At 27.1% G+C, this 26,674-nt stretch overlaps 1 protein-coding gene and 1 long non-coding RNA gene across 4 annotated transcripts in view; both read right to left on the bottom strand.

Annotated features, from left to right (window-relative positions):
• Positions 1 to 26,674, bottom strand: part of LOC107452560 (protein-lysine N-trimethyltransferase SMYD5) — a 125,495-nt gene that overhangs the window by 4,436 nt on the left and 94,385 nt on the right. The gene's annotated exons all lie outside the window — the stretch shown is intronic.
• LOC122270994 (uncharacterized) lies at positions 175 to 25,380 on the bottom strand. Of its 2 annotated transcripts, none has more exons than XR_015430350.1 (4): positions 17,487 to 25,380; positions 15,933 to 15,989; positions 15,183 to 15,255; positions 175 to 289 (listed from the first exon to the last, which is right to left on the bottom strand). It is a non-coding gene; the product is annotated as an uncharacterized LOC122270994 (long non-coding RNA). The 2 variants fall into 2 exon arrangements; XR_015430351.1 differs by lacking the exon at positions 175 to 289 and adding an exon at positions 13,641 to 13,753.

Here is a 26,674-nt window from a genome sequence, read left to right as displayed (position 1 = left end):
CTATTCAATATTATTCATATTCAATAACAGATAAACAAGATGTATCATAAATATTTAAAAAAAAAAAAAAAAACTGGGTACATGAAAATAACACATCAATTTCTATAATTTTAAATAAATAAAGCAAGAATTTTAACAAGAATAAAATGCTTAAAATTTAAAATAAAACATGACTTTAAGAAAGAGTATTATTTTATTTCCGTAAAACAAATCAAAATACAAACAAATACATAAAAGCTGTACAATATCTTCTTCATAATCATCCAATTCCCGAATGAACCTAGTTTTCCTGCAAAAAATTAAGCAATTTATTTTACTATAGCTATATTAAATAATATGTACAGAAACAAAATATCTAATTAATTTCTGACTCATTTTAATTTTGGGTTAAGTTATACTATCAATTAATTCTAACTATTCAAAATACTTTCATTGATCCCAGAGAAATATTCCCAAAAAAATTCTATCCAATAATTATTAACAATTTATAGTTTTTCGTTTTTAAATATCCTACGTTATAGAATTTAATAAAGTTGCTCAAACCACCTGGATTTTTTATTTATTTATGTACTATCATGCATTGATTGTCACAAAAATAAATTTTATCTGATTGTAACAAAAGGTAATAATAGCACAAAATGAATATTCCAGTTTGCAATAAAACTAAGTATTAATTTTATAAAATTCCATAGTACTTTGTAATATCTATTGCAAATGTCTGAAATAGCGGATTTATTCGGATGGGAAAAATTGCAGCATCAAATATTAAAACAACTATGAATAATATCCTATGAATTAACGAAACTACCTGACTAAAACTTCTCTTTATAGTATTATGAAACAATTCATTAGTTTAAAAATAGAGAGAACTATGATTGACTTTAAAAAAGTTAAAAGTGGTGACCAAACTTCTTTACTTTAAACTTATCTCTTACAATCTATAAACTTTTAAAATGCTTCCATAAGTTAGAAAACTAACTGAAACGATACATATCACTTAGCGATGTTTATATATTGCATTTTGTAACTACAGATGAATCCATTTAATAATTGAACATACAAATGTATTTCAAATTAGAAAGAATACATTCTCACCAAAATAGTTTGTAGCTATTAATATGATATTTATTGTTAATATTTAAACAAAATTTAAAAATTTTCATGATTAAGAATTATGAATGAATTTTTTACTTTAAATTAATATGTGAAAATATTTCCAGCTTATATAAAATTAAATTATTTCATTAAAAGAAATTTTAACCTCAATGAAATAAACAAACTAAAGGTTTTTAAAAATGTATAAAAAACAATTTTAAGATAGTACTTTTAAAAATCTAAAAATATGTGATTTGTTTAAATTTCTATCAATTAAAAGAATATATGTTCCTTCAAAATTATACTCCGTTAAGTATTAATTACCTAAAGATGATATTATACAAATTTTCATAGAAGAAATTATTAAAATATGCAATAAAAAGGAATGATTTTCTAAATTTGTAATGAATTTACACAAAGGATTCCACTAACTAAAGAATATATTTTTATGCCATCAAGGTAGGTTGGTTTAAACTAAATGGTTTTTGAAAATATTTAATTTTTTTAATACATAAAAAGTTTTTATTTGAATAGAACCAGATGAAAAAAAAATAAAATTTTCTCATAAAATTTTTTTGTGAATGGGAAAGGTTAATGGGAATCGATTTTTTAAAAATAAATATATATGAATGATTTTTTAAATGTTAAATATCGTAACTTTTCTGCAAATATATCTATAAAAATAAATTTATGTGATGAAATGTTCTAAAAATGCTTAATATAACAAACAGTATCACCAAATTACTTTTCTAAAGATAAAATTACCCATGCAGCAGAGATAAGTATTAATTGCGGGGAAATAACGTTAAAATGCCACAAGGTTTAGAGCAAAAAAACGTTTCTTCAAAGCGTTTTACTTCCGTTTCAAGTGGTAGTTCAGAATTAGTTAAAAAAACGTTAATATTTGGGTTGTTTTTAACGTAAAAATTACGGATTTTTGCCTTTATTTTGACCAAGGTGAATTTTGTGACCAATTTTTCACTTGTTTTTAACCAAGCAGGTTTCCTTTTTAACGCATATTTTACGCTTTTTTCACCAACTATTTACGCTTATTTTTGGTTCAATAAATTCGTTTTTTAACCATGAATATTTACGTGTTTTTAACGCTTATTTTTATTAAAATAACGCACATTTAACGTTATTTTAACCAAAATACAAACGGATTTTATCCGTACTATTTACGTATTATTATCAATATTTTTAACGCTTATTTTGAGTTAGGTGAATTAATAAATTTTTCGCGTAAATTTAACTAAATTAATTTCAATTTTAACGTAATTTTAATTTTTTTTAACTAAGAAAAGAAGAAACCATTCCGTATTTTAATGTTTACGCTGCACTAATTACACTAAAAAATATAGCATTTATCTTTTATTTAAAAAAAAACTTTTAATTCTTATCAAACTAAAACTAAAATAACGCAAAACAACCGATATTAATGCTTTTTTTTTAAAAAATCCTAGAAAAAGCTTTTTGTTTTTAATCTCACACTTTTTGTAAATTTTTACAATTCAAATTATAACTCAATGAATATGGAATGCAAATCTTACTACCTCTTCACAGCAACATACTAGTTTATTTACTTTCATGTCTCTCAGGAATTTTTAAAATTTTTCATGCCTAAAAGTTTGTAATATAAAGAATTGGTAGGAGAAAAAATTACTCAATACTTACATGATTTTCCAAAACCCTATGGAAAAAATATTTTTTTTTTTTTAGTTCAAATTAATAATTAAGAAGTCTACTGCTCTCCTTAAATCCATGTTTCCAAATTGCTTGCCTGAAATTATCTACTCTTCTAGAATGCTTTTGGATTCATTATTTATTTTTTTTTTTTTCAAAATGCATATTTTTTAGTTTTTAGCTTGAAAAATTTAACTAAAATTTACTTTAACACACACACGAAGTAAAAAAAATATATATATTAACCAAATTTACCATTTGATTTGTTTACTTACAAAAATTACAATTTTTCTAAGTCGTATGTTTGTAAAATTACAATTTTTAATCCAGAAGAGCAGTTAACTTAATAATTTTAAATACAGAAAAAAACATTAAATCAAATTAGATTTATTAAGTTTTATTTATTTTACAACTATCATACAATATACAGATTTACAATTATAACACATCTGAAACATATCTATTCATAACTTCTTCCACCCCGCTGTTAGTATTACCTCTTCACTGCAATGTACCTGGAAAACAAATAACTATTTTAGCATATGAAAAAAAAATATGCTGGACAATAATATTAGAATGTTTCAACCAACAGTAGATTTCTAAAACGAAGCAATACTGACTAGATAAAATACAGAGTTAAATAAAATGTAAAAAAAAAAAAAATTAAAACTGTTTATTATTTTCATGGAATTTCTACTAAATATATATCGATTGAGTACATCCAAATATTTAGATATAAGAAAATCTATTTTACAAATTTTAGTCACATATTACACGACAAAATTACATACATATCCAGCACAAATCTGAATTAGAATAGTATTTCATAATTTTTTTTTATCCTAGCTCAATCTTACATTGAAGCCAGCAGTAAGTTATAAACAAAACATAAAATTATTTTTTGTGTGGCTCAGAGAACTCCTCCAGGCTTTTAGTCTGGTGTTGTCGGCTGCTATGGTAACAAGTAAGAGCACATTTCTAATGGTGGAACAATGGAGAAATAAAGGTGTCAATTGGTTTACCCCCGCTGATCTAAAATCAAGACAAAACTATTCACAAAACACCCCTATTTGAAATGACTTTTTCTCATAACCACAGTACTGGCCACGACATGCGCCTGTTGTCAGGTGAAGTTCTCCTAAAAGTTGCCCTATACTTACTGTTTATTTACTTATCATCAGAATTTTATTTTCCTCTCTCCTTTTTTTCTTGCTCCTTAGCTGCAATTTTCATTCCTGTTCCGAATATTTTGCAAGAACTTTGTAGTTCAGAAACACAATTCCATTTGTTTCAGTTACGTAATTTTTAATTTCTCATTTATTAAAACAGTAAAAATACTATGCCTTTTAACACGAACAGTATCTTTAATATACAAAAGGAGTAATTTTAACAAATTCAGTAATTTATTAAACTATATATTATTTAGTTCAAGTGAAGAATTACATTTTACAATTGCCTCTGTTAAAGCTTTTTTAAACAAAAAATGGTTAATTTGAAAGTTCTTTAATTTCTGGAAAATCACTGCTAAAACTTAACACTTTACTCCAAAATACATTAGAAAGCTGTTTGGAGATTTAGAAATTCATATCCACAATGGAATTCTTAGTAATGGTGGGGCATTAACTTCCAAGGTGGAAAAATAGGTTCTGTGTTCCTTGACCCTAGTGTGTTACTATCAGGTTGCTTGGGGGCAGTAAATACCTTATTTGTTTAAATCACTTTAAAAGGACTGGATAAAAAAAAAAACTTTACACACAAAACACAGTTTTTGGAGAAATATTTTAATAAATATTTCTTCAAAAAATGTGATAAAATGAAAGGAACACAATGGTGTTAGTTAATTGTAGCAACATGACAGAATGTTTGGAGTAATGCAGTATAGCAATTTTGGACTATAGAAACAATTCGGAGGAACAGCTTTAAACTGAAAATTGTTTAACAAAATAATAATTTTATTCTTGGAACTAATTAGAAATTATCGTTCTTAATGCTGCATATATTTATATGAGCAAAACAAAATTACCAACTTTCCACACCCTTGCAAAAAAATAAAAAAAAAATATTTTTTGAACAAGTATAGAGCAGATATATCAAAAAAAGTTTTAACTTATTTAAAGATGTGAAAGCAAATATATATTTTTTTGTCAAACTGTAATTCATATAGTTTGTAGTAGTGATAATTTCCATTGCATGAACTACTTAACTTACAAGATATATAAGTTTTCTGCAATATTAGACATTTAATGTAAATTTTACTTAATAGTTTTTGTTAAAATAAAAAGATTGAACATAAGTATGCTAAATGTATACAGTAAAATGCAAGAAAATATAATAAATTAATGAAAACTAGTCAGCCTAACTCTTTTAGAAAAAAGTAAGCATTTTTTGCAACCTTGACATACACAATGAATCCTGTTTTAAAACATTTTAATCATTAATACTTTAACACCAAATAATAAACACAAAAACATTCACTTGGTAAAAATAAGATATTTAGATAAAAGATGTTTTCAAACAGTATGAAATCAAAAAATTTTTCATTTAATGTAAGCATTATAATATAGTGCAGAAGTTATTGAAAAAAAAAACTTAATAAAAATAAAAGTGATAATATCATAGACAGATATATCATATAAATAGAAAATATCATAGGTATAGTCAAAGATATAAAATCATTGATTAAAGTTAACAATATTGAAAGTTCAATTTCTCATATGTGGAATTGTAGAAAACTGCAGATGTACACAAATAAATAAATAAATATAAACTTATATACAATTGGCTTTTTTTAAAATTAAAACAAGGATAATTTGAAATCTTGTGGCAGAATGTTTTTGAGCTATCTGCGACTAAACTCTCCAGCACTAATATCTAATACTAATTGCAAAATACATTTAATACAAACAAACACACATGTTGCTAATTTAAAATGGCTAATACGCTGTGTTAACAAAAAAAAAAAAAATAATATTGATTTTCTTAATTTAACGTGAAATATTTTTTTTTTATATTATGGGTGACACTCTCCTATTTTATTGGTGGGAAAACACACACTTTATTTGCTTCTTCGCATTTTGTAAATAATCATCATAATAAAAAAATATTAAATATCATGAAATCCATAGGAGTAATTGCCCCCCTCCCCCCCAAAATATGATGCAATTACGTAAATTGGACTGCTCAAAAGCGTGTTACACTTTGAAATTAGGTTGTAATAAATAATATCGTATAAAAAATATTAGATTTAAAAACTAAGGAGAAATCAACATCTATAACTTCCAAAAATTAGATAGAATTTCAAAAAAATAAATAGATAGCCTTAAAAAATAGATACTCAAATGCACGATTCGAGTTTTCCATATTGTTTAAATATATCAAGATGGTTAAGAACCAAATGAAAATCAATATCAATAACTGCCGAAAATATCATCGAAACGTTACGTCGATTTATGATACTATTGGTGAAAATTGAGCGTGCCAAAAACTGATTATCTAAATGCATGATTCAAATATTGCATGTTTAAATATTTCTGTAAAAAAGAAATGTAATATTTTCTTCTTTTCACGAGAAAAATCCATAGCTGCCAACCTCTAGTTATAAAAATGCAGATGATAGACAAGAAAAATGCAGAAGGTTCGCAACTGCCTACTAATAAATTTATTTTTTAAAAAATACTCCCCTTTTTTTTAAAACAAGGTAAAAAAAAATTTAAAAATTTTGACCAGCTACTTGAGGGTACTATATTCATTTATTAATTCTTGATTAAAGGGAAATATATAACATTTTAAGACTTATATTAAAATTAGTTTAATTACATTATAATAGTATGCACTATATATAAACTCAATGGAAATTATGGAGAAAGAATTACATCAAAAAAAATTTTTTTTGCGAAGATCCTTTAGTAGCACCTTTTGCTTTTACTAAAAATTCTTTCAAAACAATGTATTTCTTCTTTAGACTTAATTATTAAAAGTTTTTCGAGCAGACTGCTCATCAGACATTGATGAGCAGAATTGAGTCCTAGTTTTTTTACCACAGAAAACACCCTTTCGCATTCAGCATTGCTGTGGGGTATAGTCAATACAGTCTGACTTAAAGAAAATACTAGCTATCGGGCGACCAGGTAAAATGCAGAAGATCTTATCTTCGGAGAGTAAAAGCAGTAGCTAAAATAAGTAAATATGCGGATAGCTTCTGCAAAATTCAGAAGGGTTGGCAGCTATGAAAATCTCTCTGCAATAACTATGTAAAATTCTGCAACAATGTCGCCTTGTCGCTGCGATTCTGCCACGGAGATTTGAAGTACTGAGCAATTTTTATAAATCTTAATTCCCCGAGAATTTCCAATTGATGTTGTTTATTCCTTTTATAATTCATTTGAATGTTTGCCAAATGTTTGGTTTGAGTAGCCTCAGCCTTTAAGTGATCGCTGAAGAATTCATAAAAGCAAAATAGAAGTTTCAGAATTTGCTTAAACTTATCGAGGACTATGAATAAAAAGACTAATTTAATGCAGATAAAACACATATTTTTTAAGTGCTAGTGAAATAAAACATTGGAACAGCAAATATTGTAGAGGTAAAAACAGTAACAGTTTACCACTCTACTTGATACTAACGGTGAATCTTACACCAGAAACTTTAGTGCAAATGCTGATGATTGTGCATCAAATCATTATTTACATATATTTACAATATATGATAATTCATTTTAAGAGACAAGTTTTTGAGTACTTTTATTTGTTGTTATTGAAGCATGGGCAGCCTATGTAAACAATTTTTCATTACTATTTTTAATATCAGTAAAAGTTATTTGAAATAATTTTTAACAGTTGATTTGTTCATGTTAATAATTTCAAGAAATTTTTTTTACCCATTTTTAAGTACAAGAAAAAAGGAAACAATTCAAATACAGTTATTTCTTTAGACATACTTAATTCAGGAACCTTCAAATGAGACTTGATGGAGTTTCATACTCAAAGCCAGATCCTTTCCAAAGATCTTCCTCAGAAGTACATCAATAGATTATGAAAAAGAAAATTCATTCAGTTAATACGTTTAAAAACATAGAAATTATTCAAACATATTTTGTTTCGTTTATACGGGCACATTTATTATTCAGAACTAGAGAGGTAATAAGTAATGGTTTGGCAGAATGTTAGCTAAAAAAATGGTGAAATGCAGAATATATTTTTATAGCAATATTTTTTTTAAAAAAAATTCATTAATAAATATTTTTTACGAATAAATAAGTTTATTTATAATTGGAAATTACTCCATGCTTATCTATATTAGTGGAATGGGCTAAAGGGAAAACAAAAAATTAAACAAGAAATACTTATAAAAAAAAACTAGTTCTAAATAAAATAGAAAGAGAAAAAAAAATTATCATAATTGTTACAACAAAACTTCTATGCTAAGAATAATATTTTCTGCAAAGCAGTATCCATAAAGCAACATTAACTAAAATATAATCTATTAGAAATATGTTATTAAAATGCTGTGTTACTAACAAAAACAAAAGATTATATCCAAATGTAAAACAGAAAAATCTATTTTAATTCTCAAAATAAAATTTTAAACCTTTACATCTCAGCTTTCCAATTATCATATTTTCCAGATAAGAATAAAGTCAATAGAAACGTTCTTAATTACTGTGTCATACACTTAATAAAAACAAAATTTTTTAGAAATGTAAAAAGCTAGGTAAAAACCAAGACAAAAATTGTTTAAAAGAAAAATCTAGTGCAATTATTTTCCTTATTGTGTTAGCTGATAAATTTCAAAAACTGTTTAAAAAATAAGAAGAAAAATTTCCAGTAAATGTTTAACTGGGTGTTTTTTTTTTTTTTTTTTTAAAGATATCATGTTGCAAAATAAATAGTCAAAAGACTATTTTGTCCATGTGAGATTTTCTCTTGCAATAGCTTGTTAAGACGATACTTCTACGACATTTTGGCTGAAGAACCATCTGTTATAGACTCTTGTAAAATTTACACCAATCAAGCGTGTTTAACCCTCGGTTCTTTAAAAAGGTAAAGTTAAAAGAAACTGCCATGAATCACAACTGCTACTACTCAACTGTTTTAAAAATGCAACAACTAATAGTTTTTATACTTTATAAGACAATAGTAGGTAAGTAGATAAGACAGCTCAAATTAATAACAATATGACAGGACTGTTTCACACATAAAACTTGTCTCGTCTTATTTGCTAATAAAAATGCCATCTCGTACTGAGTAGGCAAAACAGAAAGAAAAATGCCCGTATCATGATCTGCCGGTGAATAATCACTATATCTTCTAAGCAACTTACATGCATCAACCAGGAGGAACTAAAAAAAATTAACGGACAGAGATCAACTTGAAGAGTATAACTCGTAGCTACATTTCGCACACCTTTACATATTCTTTTAAAAAGTTAGCAGTTGGCATAACTGCTCACAATACAGAAGTAACCCTAATAGGGAATTAAAAGTTTAATGAGTATTTCTATGTTGTTACCTATGGCTAAATATTCATAAACTTCCAGCGATCCACGAAAAATTAAATATCTCAGAATGGGAGTAACTCAAAGAATATAAGTCGTAGCAACCCTCATGAAAACTTCTACTACATACTTCTTTTTAAATTTTTGCAAAGTACAAAATCTTTTTTTTTTCTTTTTGCTTCAACATTTTTAGTTGGCACAAACTAGTTCAAATAGGGAAACATCCCCTTTTATTTGATTCATTAAATCAGGGGATAAATGAACAACGGCAGAATAATCAGCACGTGTTGGCAACTTCTGGTATCGGAGAAACTGAAAGAAAGAAAAAAAATCACAGAAAAGGACCAACTCGAAAGATATAACTTGTAACCATCTGGCAAACATTTATGCTTTTTTTTTTTTTTTTTTAATTTCAAGTTTACATCTATTTGGTAGCTTGGCTATTGTAGTAAGTGCGACAGATTAAGATACAGAAATATCCCCTAAAATTAGTGAAACAGAAAAATTTACATTATAAATCTAGCTAAAATTCTTTTCTACTCCGGAAAATTTGTTTATCATCACCTGTGGCAGAATAATCAACAAGTCTTGGTAACTTCCAGTGGCTATCATCACACTGAAAACAAAACATGGGTAGAAACTCAAAGGGTATATCTTGTAGCCACTACCCCCTGGCAAACCTCTACAGGTTTTCTTTTTTTAATGTATGCAAGTTTGAAATCCACAATAGTAGGTGCAAAAAATTACAGATGGAAAATATCCTCTCTACTCATATTTTGGTGTGTGAAGTCAACCATGATTAATAACATTTAAGTATTATCTTCAGAATAATGCTTATAATTGTTACTTTTTGTTAATTGTTATTTATTATAGCAACAAAATTTGCCAGGTGAATAAAATAATGCAGCATTAATTTAATAATTTTAATAATTAAAGCTTTAAAACGGAAATTTTCTTTACATAAGATCGCAACTAGTTTAACTTATTTCAGATTAATATTCCTTCATTAAGCTTAGGTGCCATCCGAATACTTTTAAAATATTCATGATTTTATTAAAAATATCTCAACTGCATAACAATCGTATATAAGGGTCTGTATTTCATCTCTTTACATTTTATGCTCAGCAAATGAGAATCAACAAATTCTCTTGCTCTTTTCCAAAATCGTTACGTTTTGTCATAGTTTGTTAAACTTCGCAAATGATAGGCTTAGAATATTTGTGTTTAGTTCAAGCAGAATTAACTACGATAATTATTTACTTTCTTTGATAGTGAAGCATTATAATGAATTAACATTCTAAATAGTAATAATTAAAGTAAGGAATAAAAGAGCTTACCATTGAATTCGGCATATGTGCAACAAATGTAAATAAGCGTCGTCTAGTGTAGGGGTAGCAGTCCTTGTGTAGAAATTGTGCCCACGGAAAAGGAGTGAAAAGTTGAAACTCAGTATCATTTAATGCATTTGTAAAACAAAAACTCAAATAACTGGAAGCAATGTGGAACATAACTTTTGAACCTATATTGTGAATCAATTTTTTTCTCATCTATTTTTGATTTTTCATCTTATTTTTCTTATTATTATTCTAATTAAACCTGGAATAAAATGCTACATTGTAGAATAACTTTCATATAATATTTTTAATACAGTTAAATAAAACTGTCCAGCATTTTTAAAAAATTATTACTATTTCACATTTTTAAAAAATTATTACTATTTGTTATGTAGTGTAATTTTCATTCCAGAGATATAATAGTATTTTATTTTAACTAGTATAATATTATTTGAATAGCTTGTACATAAAAAAAACCCCGATTTTAATGCTTTTTATAATTTTTATGAATTCATAAAAATTGCTGTTTTATGCTCTGGAAATGTAAAATTTTTATAACAATAATTTATTATTAAAAGAAAAACATGAATAAATATTATTAATTAAGATAACTGCTTCGGAAGACATACAAGATTATTTAAAATACGTGATTATTTATTTTAAAACTTTACACTTTTTTGCTTCTTCTAACCAGTAACTTCATTTCCAATCGAAGATTTGATAGTTAGAGGATCGTACTATAGTAATTTAACTAAATGAGACATTAACTATGTTATATTTTAAAACTGTAAAACTAACAATGTACATTGACTTTTTTGTGCATCAGATAGGCTGATCATTGAACCATAAATTGTAGGATTTCTATTTCATCTGAAATGAGAGTAAGAAAGATATTGTAGAATACATTCTACGTTAGGTCTTCCATCAAATCAAAAAGATTTAATCTAACTACATCCACCAATATAAAAGTTTTATCGAATAACATAATATGGGATCAACATGTACATTTATTTATCTCTGGTTAATTTTAATTATTATATCGTGATTACACGTTATTTCTGAAATTTCGTGCTTATTTTTTGTTTTTCTCGTCTGCGTGGGTAAAGATTTTGTATACATTAATTGGCATGCATAAATGCATGGTCTCATGATTTAGGTATCATTTTTAGTTGTTGGTGATGACCGTGTTAAAAATAATAGTTTGAAAAAACTCCTAAAATATTTATTACATAAAAAAATACACATTTAAATAAAAAGCACATTTTAAATCATGATTTCAATTGAATAAAAGAAAAAAAAGAGGTAATATAATGGATTTGAAAACTTTATTATAACAAAAAGGGTAAAAAAGGGCGTCGAGTTGTTAACATTCCCCGTGGATCAAGTTATTTTCATGTAATATATTAAAAATTTTACATTTAATTTTAGCTGGAAGGATCCATTTTCGTTGAACGTTCCGTTTCCCCTCTTCAGTGTTTTAGATTAAAAAAAAAAAGTAAATTTTTATGAATCTGTTTTTTCGCTTGCTGATATTTGCCTTCCTTTTAAAAGCAATGTATGTATATATTAAAAAGATTTTGTTGAAATTGTATTCCCAGATAACACAGTGCAAACAGATAATTTGTCAACGAACTAATGAAGGTAGGAGTTTTAGTTGCGTCACACTGAGCCATTTAGACTTAAATCTGAAGGGGTAGGAAATTTTCTCCAGATCCCTGTACATTTGGCACAGCAATGCGACCGACCACAGGCCTCTCGATTCCACAGATTTTAATAGCACATATATCGCATGTACTCGGTGGTGTCGAGGATCGAGCACCGCCCGCGTCAAGGACTAGAATGGCCCTTAAAACCCCTATTAAGTCGGAACTAAGTTTAAATGAAAAAATCTTGGTCAAAGAACATAGAAAAAAATTTTTCGCACTAATGCCAAAATGCAAAAAGACAAATATTTAAATCCTTTTTTTTTTTTTTTTTTAAAAAAAGGTGGGTTGTTTTTTTAGGGTCTATGTATTAGCATTGCAAAATGTAGGTCTCAACTACAATTTTTGAGGAACTTTCTCTTTCCCTAACTTAATTTTTTTTCTTTATATGATCTAAATAATTAAAAACAATTTATTTAACTGCATTAACTATTTGAAACCCTCCAAGCATTGTGTCCCTAAGTAAATTCCCTGTTATGTAACATTATTGCCTGATATGAAAAAAAAAAAAAAACAGGCTATTCAATGCAAGAAAGCCTAAAACTGACAGTTAGGAAAAAGAAACCGAACTAACGCTCAAACTATTTTTAAAAGTACTTTAATTTCACATACACAAAAACTCACTCATAAATAATATTTTGCGAAGAAATAAAGAATTATTACTTGCTCCGCTAAAAAAATAATTTTTCTGACATTACAACAAAACTTACAATTATTATTTATATTTTATGCTATTTTATATTATTTTTTATATTTTATAAATTTATATTATTTTTTACTATATATGATTTTCATAAATAATTTATTCATTGCAATTGAGATTTTATATTTAAATAATTTCTAGATTATAAAATTCAAGATTCAAAGCAAAATTCAATAAATTTGTAAAAATGTTGTTGCGTGTAAAAACGTTTTTTAATAACAACAAATATTTTAAAACTTCCTACACTAAATTTTATTACGAAAACTAATTATGAGAATTCCTTTTTATCTGTCTTTTGATACATATGCTTTTTTTCTCTTTCAGTAATGAACATATATACTACTTTAAGGAAACAAGATTGATACATTTTTCAAAATACTTTAATTTTATTTTTTTTTATTTATGAAGTTTTTGTAAGAAAAAAACATTAAATCATTATTTTAAAATAAAGTAAATGCTTCTTTCATAGCAATAAGAACATGGAATTTAAAAGTAGACAAATTTTTTTGTAATTATTATAATTATTTTTTAATACTCATATGGAGAGCGATAATTTCAATATAAAAAAATGAATTAATTTTTACATAATTAAAAAAATATATAGTTTTTTAATTTATGATCTTTGAATAAAAAAATTGCAAGATCCGGAAATCAACATTCCACCGAAGTTCCGAGTAGGACCGAACCTAGGACAACGTACCTTTGAGGCGAACGCTCTAACCACTACACCACGACTCTTGTACCTGACAAAGAAGATTTAAATTTAAATCATGTGTTTTTACGTTATTATGTTCGTTACATGACAAGTTGTAACAAATTTTTACTTTATTCAGTATTTTGGAAATTCTTTAATTTCACATCTTAGTTTAGTTTCATAAGAATTAAAACTCATAGTTTCCTTGTCAGTTATTGACAATGAGCAAACTCAATATTATCAACAAACAAATATTTATCTCCAGTTTAAATAAACAAAAATAATTATAAGTATTTAAAAATAGAATACAAATTGTAATAAAAATCTACACTGTTCAGTTTATTCAAATTTAAGAGAGACGTAAAATAATATCCTTCTTGGGCACTCACATCCTTTTTTAGAAACATTTTTACCATTGAATTTACGTTTATAATCCCAAAAAATTAACGTAAACATAACTATGCAACAAAGCATCACTTTTTCGTTAATAAAACGTTTTTAAAAATCGGTAAAAAAATGAGTAAAATGTACGCGTTAATATAACGTATTTCTAGTACTCATTTTTAACGAAATATTTAAAGGGAAAATTGATAGCGTTAAAATAACGTCATTTTAACGCATACGTTTTAACGAATGAAGAAACGGTGAAAATCATCACGTGAAATTGACGTAATTTTAACGTTAAGTCCAAAACCTTATACCGAACGAACATATTTTTAACGTTTATTTGCCCCTTCATGCTGCATGGGTAGTTAAATAATGTGATTATTGAACAAAATAAAAAAAAAGTCACAGCAACATTTTATCTTGCTAAAAAAACATGAGACTTGTTGCAATCAAAAGCAAAAGCATAAATAGAAATAAAGTTCTTGTCTAAAATTTATCAGTGTAAACTAATTTGCATTTTATTATGATTTTACTCATTTTTTTAAAATATTTTCAAAATAATATATATAATACATATATATTATAACAGAACATAGCACTTAATAACAACTATGTAATAATTTTTAAATTCACATTTGAATATTATGAAAAGAAATTTACTTTAAAATAACATATAAGCTATGATAAAATCAAATCATTTGACTAAAAAATTTCTTTCCCTCTAACAAGTAATTCTATAGGCCTAATTTTTAAAAAAACATAAAAAGCTAAAATTTTAGGAAAGTACTCTTGAAAATCAAAAACAGGTATTTTGATTTAAAAATTTTTAGATTAAAAAAAATATATATATTCCCTTCATTTCCTTATAAAAATTTTCCTTTAAAATTATAAACAATTATTTATTAATAATCTTAAAATATTATTTCAATGATACAAATTATTGTAGAAGAAATTATTAAAAATACAGTTCTACATATAGAATATAAAGTAAATTTTCTAATTTCGCTATGAATTTATAAAATGGATTCCACAAATTATAGAATATAAAATGGATGCTGCTGAGTTAAAATGTAGTTTTAACATGTTCGTACCTTCTTTTCTGTTGATGGCTATTCTAGTTCTTCCAACAGTTTTCATTCACACTCTCCAGTCAGAATTTCCAGACTTTTCATGAAAGGAAGAAAAATAATTAGAATATGAACATGGAAAAAACTGTTAAAAATCAACAAAATAAAGGCATTAAATTGAAAAAAAAATTGCTTTGAACTCATTTCTATACAATCTATCTAACAATAAGTTTAATGGTTACCAGCTATCTTGTACATGCACAAGGCTTATCGTAAATTATAATTAACTACTGAAGATCTTGCTTCTAAAATAATTACCATAGGCAAATATTATAAAATATAGTTCGGAATTGAAATGAGAAATTTAGATTAATTAATTTAGAATTAGATAAAATTAGATAAGTTATGATGAAATTAAATCATTTGACTAAAAAAATGTTTTCTCCCTAACAAATATAAATAATTCTAGTATGTTTAAAATTTTTAATATTAGTCTAGTATGTGTATAATATGTTTGTTAGTCTAGTGCGTGGTCAATTTTTAAAAAAGTCAAAAATAAACTAGCAAATTTTTTAGGAAAGTACTTTTGATAATCAAAAATAAGTATTCTGATTAAAAAATTTTAATGATTTAAAAAAATATTTTCTTTAAAATTATAAACAATTATTTACTAATAATCATAAAATATTTCGATAATACAAAGAATACCACAAGTTATAGAATATAAAATGGATGATGCCACTAAGTTAAAATGCAGTTTTAACATGTTCTTACCTTCTTTTCTTTTTCTGTTGATGGCTATTTTCAGTCTCTCCAGTCAGAATCTCCAGACTTTTCATGAAAGAAAAAAAATATTTAGAATATGACCATAGAAAAAACAGTTAAAAATCAACAAAGTAAAAACAATGAATTGAAAAAAAAAACTGCTTCTAACTATTTTCTATACAATATATCTGACAATAAGTTTGTTTACTATCTATCTTGTATATGCTCAATGCTTATCGTAAATTAGTATTAACTACTGATGATCTTGCTTTTAAAATAATTACACTAGGCAAATGCTATAAAATATAGTTCAGAATTGAAAGGGTTAATTTCTAGGACAAGTTTACATCTTAAGTAAAGAATAGAATTTTAAGTCTTAACTTATTATGCATCTTTTTCTAAAATGGGGTAACATGTGTGTTTAGATAAATGCTTCCTAATATGTATAATAAAATTACATTATCAAATCAATCAAATATTATAAATGACAATTATTAAGAAATTATAAGTTATAATTCTTTTATAACATGATGTAGTATTAAAGTGAAAAATTTTCTTTTTTAAATTTTGTTTTCTAATTCAAATTTAGAAAAAGAATAAGATATGAATAAAAAAAATCAGGCATAACAGACATAGAAGTCTATTCGAATTACAGATACTAAAATAGTCCAATATTACTTTTGTCCGGGTTACCCTTAATTTAAGAAATAAAATTCCTTGACTTTTCCATTATAATTTCAAAAAATATTTAGATTAATTTTTTGCACTACATAGTAATCATCAGAAATATATATACATACATTCAACAGTCAATTAAAGTTACTTTTTTTTACGGAAAATATATCAAGTATAATGCTATTTTAAAAATAAAATTTCAATGGGTGAAGGTTCAACAGGAAGAGATTTGAAATAAACAACCCTATAAATCTTAAGACAGAGAACGAAATAATATATTAAGAAAAAGATAAATAAGATTAGATAAATAGTAAAATTAGCACAAAAACTGGAAAAAAAATTTTTAAAGTAGTCAGTCATCAGATTTTATCTGTTATTAAGAAAATGTTATTATTTAATACAGAAAACTTAATCCCATGAAGAAAAAAAAATTATGCTGCAAATATCTCTATACGTAAAAAGAACTTTGAATGTATTTCCACAAAAAATAATCTTATATTAAATAATTTTAAAAAATGCAAATATGTTACAGTAGATTTCTTTCATGGGATAATAAAGTAGATGTTTATCTTAATTATTTTTAACTTCATTGGCTACCTAGTGCTAACGTGAATTTTGGAATGAATTATATTTCAGGTTTATTGTCTGTTTACCTAAAATCAAATTTCCTGACAATTTTGTACACAAAGATATGGGCCAATTTTTTTTTTACCATTCGTTATAAATGTACTTATTAGCTAGCAAACCAAAAAAAAAGGTTTTTCAAAAAAAAAAAAATTAAAAAATTTTTAAAAAATATATTTTTTTAACAGTAAAGTAATAATCTAATTTTATGAAAAATTTAATCTTAAATTTTGCTCTTAATATAAAGATTTGAGATGTTCTTACCTTTTATCTTGACCTTTCTTCCAAAAGATTTTTTCTTCCAGCATTTCCTTCCATGCAAAAAAATAAAATATAACATTAATAAAAAACAATTACAAAGCAACAAAAGCAAACTTAGAAATACTGTTTTCCCAGTTAATTGACTTTAAAAATGTTCGAAAAAATTTAGAAGTTAAAGCAAATGTGAGAAGATTTTTAGATTGTTAACCGTTTTTAATTTAAAAAACTCTAATCAGAAAATTACTAAAATTAAATTGTATGATAAATGAAAAATTATAAAATTTTAATACCATTTATTATTTTTTTAGTGGTCAGAAAAATATTTGAAGAAAACCTCTTAGGTCTGATCAGAAGTTTTATTTGAAACAGCAGGTGAAACGCGCCGTCAATACATAGTCCTGGTAAAAATGACTACCGATTTTTCTAATAAATTAAATATAGTAATTAAACTAAGTAAATTAATTTAAATAATTATTAAATTAATAACTTTTTAAAAAAATAAAGAAGCATTTGATTTAAATAGCTAAAAAATCATTTTTCTATAGTTAGGATTAATGGAACTTGCAATTCATTTTAAAACTAAAATGGTAACTTACATGCTAATCATACGAAGAAACATTCTTGCAGAATATAACTATTATGAAATATAATTGCTAAAAACTAAATAAAGATAATAAAAACAAACTACTAGTGAAAAGCTATTTAATGAATAAATAAAAGTGTACTGAAATATAACATGAGCTATAGAATAAAAGATTGTTACTTACTTGTCCTTGCAATAAAACAGAAATGAGACCCCTTTTGAAGTTGGGGACCATTTTCATCATTTATCCCCTTTTTTTCAAATTTCTTGGCGACCATTGATTCTTTTGGCCCGTGGCATAACTGCAATGACCACCTGGTTGAAAGAATATTTCTTAGAATGGGGAGGGGGGTTTAAAGTGCTAAGCGTTCGCTATCCCCTCTCTTTTTCCCTTAACTTGAGGGAATCGAAACAAGGTCACTTAAATGATTCTTTTTAAAAATGCGAGACAGTAAGATGTCTTCAAATTAAGATCAATATATATTTTAAAATTATTAAAAACAATTTCTGGTGTTATAAAGGAAAAATAAATTAAATAACCAAAACTTTTAGTTAACTGCCGACAATAAACGAACTCACGGAATTAAATAATTGCATTAAGTCAAAACTTATTTGTGTTCTTTTTTTAAGAATAACTTTTATACTTATACACTTGGAAATAATGCTTACATGAATGTTTTGATTTGCTGCGCAGAAAAATAAAATCCTTTTTCTCTATAAGATTAATATGTATTATTAATATATATTATTAACTCTTTCTGTTGAGGAATTGTTCCATACGAAAATTAAAAAAAGAAAACAGGGAGTGTCTGCCTCCCCCCGCTTCCGATCCCCTAACCACGTAATTGTTTCTCTTAAATCCTTGTTTTATTTTTCTTCCCTTAAAAAGCAATATTTTAAACTGAAACACAGAACATTTTGCTTTTAAAATGTACAAGTGTAGTACCACCTCAACTTGAAAATAATCATCAGCACTTTAAAGAAAATTTAATCTAAGGAATACAGATTGTGCATCACAACAATAAAACAAGAAAAATTGCAGAGAAATTATTTTATTTGCTGACGAGAATTTTAACAATTCAAACTGAGAACACTTTTTATCGTTAAGTTTATTTATTTTTAAAAATGTCAATATAACTGTTGATATTTATATCTTGCAATATGAAAATTCCTCTCTCTCTCTCTTTCGCTACTCTGAATGGAAAACTTATTCAGTTCAGTCTGAGTTTACAAAATTAAAAAATAAAGAACTCCTGACGAAAATATAAATTTTCTACAAAAATGAATAAACTGTCAGTATTTAAAATACAGTCGAATCCCGTTTTTGCAAAATTCGAAATTTCAAAGTAACTAATATTTTCCGAATCCCCAAATGTATTTCCATGTGAACAATGTATAAAAAATACCGGTATTACGAAATCAATTATCCGATTTAGCGAAGGCGAAAATGAACACCAGGTCTTATTTTCTTTGATGAACAAGTCACATTTCTTCAAAAATATTCTCAGAAATGAAATGTTTTATCACCCTTAAAATACTAATAAGTTTCAAATGTGAAAAACCTGTCAAAAAAAGAAGAATCACTGGAAAGAGACCACCCTGAGTTGACCCTTGCATTGATTCATTCATGTTTTAAGAAGTCAAAATACACATGCTTTAAAAGAGGGAATTCTATTCAATAGAAAGGGCTTGTCAAGAATGATAGATTAGAAGTGACCACCCTTAGCAGAACAATTCCTTCCTTGAATTACAACAGACTAAATAGGGGGGGAGAGCTGTTCTAAGAGCTCAAGGTGTAAAAGGGGTGTAAACAAGTTTCAGAAAATTACCAGAGTGGTGTGCAACTTCAATAGGAGAAGGTTAGTTAAATCGGTTTGTCTGCTTTCAACGTTTGCAAGCATTTTTTTTCCTTCTTAAGCATAATGAGTGGTCAAAAGCGTAAACAATTTTCCATTAAGGAAAAACTGGAAATTATTTCAGAAGTTGATCATGGGATAAAAAAAGCTGACGTTGCGACAAAGTATGGACTATACCCATCTACTTTTTTAAAAAATCGAACGAAGTTGGAACAGCAAGTGCAATCAGCATTGATCGGATTACATAGAAAAAAGATACGACTTTCAAATTTTCAAGATGTAGATGCAGCTGTTTTTACATGGTTCCAGGATATTCGCTCTCGAAACATTCCAATTTCCGGGCCCTTCATTCGTGAAAAGGCATTAGAATTTGCACGAACTTTTGGAAACGAAAATTTTCAAGCAAGTTTTGGTTGGTTGAATCGATTCAAGGAACGTTATGGTATTGTTGCAAAGCAAATTTGTGGTGAAGCTAACTCTGTTGATTTAAAAGCTGTGAATGACTGGAAATCAGAAAAAATATCGGATGCAATTAGGTCTTATGATCCTTCTGATGTTTTCAACGCAGACGAAGCGGGAATTTTTTTCCAGTTGTTACCAAACAAAACCTTGGCGTTTAAAAAGGATAAATGCATTGGAGGCAAAATTTCAAAACTGCGTTTAACTGCTTTGTTTTGCTGCAATATGTCAGGCACTGAAAAGAGAAAAGTTATGGTTATCGGCAAATCTGCCAAACCTAGGTGCCTAAAAAATGTAAATTCACTACCTTATGATTATAGATCTAGCCGCAAAGCGTAGATGACGACTGGAATATTTAATGAGTGGCTGGTTAAGTTTGATGAAGATATGAAATGCAGACGTGCCAGCCAACCTAGCAAAATTAACATTCAGGAGTTTCCCTAACAAGAATTCAGGAGATTTCAGGAGGGGTAAAAAAAGGTGCATGGTATGCAACATTTGGCACTTCTAAGGAATTTTAAGTAAAAAATTTATTAAATATAAGAATGCAAGAAATTTTACACACTAATAGAGCAATAATTGTTTAAAAATATTAAATGGAAATAAAATAATTAAACACAGATTTAGCAACACAAAACTATATTAGGTAGATACTCTTTAAATAAATACCATTTCCTTAATAAAACATTATTCAAAAACCCGACACTGTAATAAAAATACACAAAAACTTTTAAAAAATAAACAAATTGAATAAGTATTTTATTTTAAAAAACCAATTCAATACTAATGTCTGTACAATAAAGAACCAATTATCCGGGATGCTCGGGACCATCGCTATCCCGGATGTCTTAATTTCCCGGTTTCCTGGATCGACAAAAAAGTGTCGTTAATCGATGTTTTATCAAACCCAAATTACAAGGAAAAAATGTAAACACATTTTAAAGTAAGAGAAAAAAGAAAAGCACTCCTAAATCTAAAAAGGAAAAAAATTGTAGAAAAATAAAATTTAAAAGAATAAAAAAATTTGCAAGTTTAGACAAGAAAAACAAGTTTAAAAAATAATTACGATTCCTAAATCAACTAATAAACAAAACCAATGATTAAATAACGCAATATATTTCATGGGGGGGGCGAAAATAAAAGGAAAACCTATTAATCTAAATAAAAACAACACTTGAAAATTATCGAACCGAAACGATAGTTAAAAAACGGCACTAGCATAAATATTAAAACCTAGAACAAGGCAAGATCAACGGACTTTAAAAAAAAAAAAAAAAAAAAAACTAATGAAAAAATTTTGTAATACAAATAATTTTATTAAGTGCAAAATTTATCATGAAAAAGAAAAAAAAACTTAGTGGAATCAGAAAAACGAAACTGCAATCTGCTTCATAAAATAATTGTATGCTTAAATTAATAAACAATTCTCCTTTTTTTTTTTTTATAAAAACGCGATTTTTAATTAAAGCAGGTGTGATTCCACATCAAGAAAAACTTGCGAATGATACCGCACTTCCAAAGAATCAGAATTTATTCAAAAGAAAAACATTTTATTTTTATTAATCGATGTCAAATAGATAAATATATTTTTCTCTTTCATCTTCTGTTCACTGATATGCATGTGCAATGCATTTTCCCCACCCCCTCGTAAATCAAACTAGCAAACGAAATCATCATGCCACTCCTTTGAGTTTAACGACCTAAAAGAGAATAAAGATCTAAAATCTTCAAGGTCGCGAAAGAAATGACGTTTCTCTGGGTAAACGGGGAAAAAAATTCTTCCCTTCCTCACATTTTCCTCTACTCAACTTCAAGGATTAGTCCAGTTTCCGCTTTTTTTTTCATATCGTTTTAGTTCAAAATGGCGGGAGAACCGAGCAAATTTTTTTTCCGGATTATCTGGATACCAGATAAATGGTTCTCTACTGTATGCATGAAAAAAAGAGTTGCAGACTTAGCTCTCCGCAATTAAGTCTTGCTAAAGTCATTGGTACATGATTTGTTGAAATTGATCCATACTTCCGTTTCGACTTAAGACATCCTTGAATTTTTTTTTTTTTTAAATATACGAAGACTAAACGAATAATTGATATCACATTGCTAGTTTACGAGCTTGTTGCCAACCGTGGAAAAATACGCATTAAAAACTATAAAAACAGCAAGATACAATATCAATTCCAACTATCGAGAGTACGAGTTTCCCCACTCCTGAACGGACGTCACTCGATAACGACATGTGACGTCATTGCATTCAACTCCACACGAAAGAAGAGGAAGATTTCACCCGCCTCCAGTGTAAGGGGGCGGGTGAAATAGGAGTGTTTTTAGAGGTAACGTTGAAGAGGGGGGGAAATAAAGCATGTTCAGCTACGCTTCAGGCAGATGGTAGTTTGATAAGAGGGGATGGAATTCAAGCTGAAAGAAAAACTTACCTTCGTACTCGCGGAAAAATTAGGTAATTTTGAGTTTGGCCGTCGATCGCAGTAAAATTCGGGAGTTTTTCAAATCAATTCCGGAGGGCGGGAGAATAACTCAAAATTCGGGAGACTCCCGCAAAATGCGGGAGAGTTGGCACGTCTGGAAATGTAAGAAAAGAAAAATTCTGCTTCTTATTGATAATTGTTCACCCCACAATGAGCCACCAAAATTGGAATGTATTCACATCGAATACTTTCCTCCTAATTGTACGTCAATTTTACAACCTCTTGACCAGTGTATAATTAAAGTGGTAAAGGGAAAATATCGAACACAACTTCTGAGGCGTATGCTTGTGCAAATAGGAAACAAAGAAGCAATTACGAAACCAGATGTAAAGCAAGCAATGGATTGCTGGAGCATGGATATGATTGCTGGAGCATGGAAAGACATTAGCCAAAAAGTCATCTGTAATGGACGGAAGAAAGCAAATTTAATTTCGGCAATTGACAATGAAACAGTCAATGAAATTAATGATGTTATCATCGATTTTCAGCCTTTATGGGTACATGTGACAAAAGAAACATCAGTGCCAAACGAAGTCAGTCTTGACGATTTTCTGACTGCAGATGATGATGCTAGAACATGCGAAGCATCGACAGTGAATGATATTCTACATATGATTCAAGAAAACAAACAAAAATCACTTTTGGACAGCAGCGATGATGAAGAATGTCCAGAAGAAAACAATGTACCTACAGCTTCACAAGCCTTGGCCAATTTGGAAGCTGTAAAGAGATATTTATCGGCACAAAAAAACTTTTCAGATACTTTGTTTAAACATGTGCATAATTTGGAAAATTTTTTAATTTCTACTGGTTCTAAATCATTTGTTCAGAAAAAAATTACTGATTATGTATCTGCCTAATTAGTAAGTGTTAATAAATTCATTGCTTACATTAGTTTTGTGCGCTCTTTTAATATTACATTGATATTTTCCCAAATCTAGATTAAAAATATAATATCAAAACTGTAAATTGATTTTTCATACGAATAGTAATCCCAATGTAACGAAATAATATTTGTTAATGTTCAAAATTCGTAATACGGTATAACGAATTTTCATTATTGCGTAGAAATAGCTTCGGTCCCATGGAATTCGCTAAAACGGGATCCGACTGTATACTTGAAAAAAAATCACGAATGAACACTTAAATTTGCAATAACTTTCAAACAAATTAGAATTCAAAAGAAAATTCGTTTTAGGTTTACATATAAAAATGGCTTTTTCAGCTCATTATTTTCATTATTGCGTAGAAATAGCTTCGGTCCCATGGAATTCGCTAAAACGGGATCCGACTGTATACTTGAAAAAAAATCACAAATGAACACTTAAATTTGCAATAACTTTCAAACAAATTAGAATTCAAAAGAAAATTCGTTTTAGGTTTACATATAAAAATGGCTTTTTCAGCTCATCGAATTTTAACTGTTAATTACATTTAAGTGGACAATACGAAGAAAAAAATTGGGTAAAATTACAGAACTGTATAGTATTGACATTTCTGGTTAAAAAAAAATAATTTGATAAATTTTCTATTCAAATTGTAAGGGTTTACCAGAAATTCTGGTTTTCACAAATATTGTTCTTATTACCACACATTTAGTAAAAAATACAAAACTAAACAGTTAATTTTACTGAATAAAGGCTTATAAAAAGGAAATGCTCTTAGCTAACATGATTATTTACCATATTTTACCAAAATTTAACTAACATTATAAAATTTTATTTTATTGTTAACTTAAAACAGTACCAAAACACATTGGTAAAAATTATTGAGTTTTTTGGTGTTTCCATAGAGCAAGAATTATGGTAAACTTAGCAATATTTTGGTAGTTTCGATCATACTTTTTCTCAGCTTACAGATCATCCAAATATAGTATTTTTTCTTACAAGTAAAAGAATTAATAATACTCATTATCGAATGTTAAATTTTCTCTGTATTTTTTTCTCTATAAACCATAGTAATTTCAAATCTTGTTGTTTTTGCTCAGTAAAACAAAATTTCAATTCTGTAGAGGAATTTTTGTGTCCATCAGAGTGGCTCATACGATATTTTTTAACACCAAGTGTAAAAGTTAATAATTCTCTAACAAATTATCGATTAAACATTTGCTTTATTCCATCGTAATCCTTGCACATTTCTATACAGCCCTTTGTAATTTGATGTTTCTAAATCTTATAGTTTTTGCTCTACAAAACAAAATACAGATAATAAAACATAGATTGAAGTTGGCAATGGTGCATACGGTCTTAATTTAGACACCTAAAATAGAGGCGTTTTCCACGCCCTTAGGATTTTTTAATTTAGAGAGAAACATATGGTATTGCTACGTATTATTATTTATTTACTCAAAGAATTAAGGAGTTTTCCTCCCTAAACATTGCCCGTTTATAAATTTTTCTATATAAATTAAAAATTAAACAAAAACAGAGTACATTAATTATTTTTTCATTCTGAACATTTTTGCTAATTTAAAAAATGAAATACATTTAGAAGTTTCTGAGTTAACTCATAAAAATTAAGACACTAAAAAATTTAAATGCTTGAATTACAAACAATCTAACTTTTAATGCATTTGTGTCCAGATGAGAGAAGAATTGAATTTCACTAATTTATGAAGATGCAAAATAAGAAGATTTAACAATTTCATTACCGTTAATTTTTCTTTTATAGTTTTCTTTTTATACTTTAGCTTTCATCATTATTGCACGAACACGAAATATAGTTAATTAAGTAAGCTACAAATTTATTAGATCAGTTGTTAAAATAAAGGATGGTTAAAACTGATTTCTCGCCTTATAATGTTTTTTTTCCTACACCAACTGCTTATTATTATGATTTAAAACACATGAATGAGAATGAATTTGATTTATTGGAATAATTTACAAACTCTTGACAGTTCAGATACAAAGAGTTTAAAAATCCAAAAAAGTGCAAAAAATTATGCTTTGTTGTACCTATAAAGCATAAAAAGCGAGACTCCCTCCATTTTTAACAAGTTATATTACTAATCAAATAAGACCTTAAAATTAAATCAAAAAATGTTTTTTAAAAATTAGAGTTTATTTATGTATTTATTTTTTATTTACTTTTGTAATTTCCCACATCCGGTTGAAAGATTTTTGTTAGATACATTAGAAATAGAATTTTGATCTGTAAAAGATTTTTACCATGTATTCTCTTTCGCAATCTACGAAATATGAGAATTTTGCATTTTTCTGTTACATTTTTGCTTATTTATTTCAGAAAAAAAAAATAAACAGTTCAATGAAAAGCTTATTACAAACAATTGAAAACAAAATTGGTTTTATGAAAATGCCAAATAATAATAATCATCAGCAATGTAAGGAAAGAAATAAAAACTGAAATTGATGTTAGTGGAGATCGATTCAAAAAAAAAAGAAACAAAATGTTGGAAAAGTCTAAAGTTCCTCAAGAACTCTGACCCCCAACAGGGTGGGATGAGAAATGCATAACCAGACATCGCTAACTTTTCAATTAACCATACACTAACAAAGAGAGGAAAAGGATCTTTTTTTGAAACAGCTACATTTCATCACCTACTCATCCCCCTTAAAGCAAACTGTAACTTCTTAATTCTAAAATAAAGGTCTTTACTTCTTTTAGTAACAAATATTTAAATATCATGAAGGGCACACAAATACACTTACAAACTCCTTTTTATTCCTAAATTCTATTGCATAAAATTGACAATTAAAATTCTTGTGATTCTCTTTTTGATATTGACTTTACATTTAATATATGCAGTAAAAAATCGCTAGTTCTTAAAACGCACAAAAGTGTTTGCATTAC

This window comes from Parasteatoda tepidariorum, chromosome 11 (assembly GCF_982258835.1).
Source record: "Parasteatoda tepidariorum strain Cologne lab strain chromosome 11, Ptep-v5.0, whole genome shotgun sequence".
NCBI lineage: Eukaryota > Metazoa > Arthropoda > Arachnida > Araneae > Theridiidae > Parasteatoda > Parasteatoda tepidariorum.
This window is presented reverse-complemented; position numbering and strand designations above follow the sequence as displayed.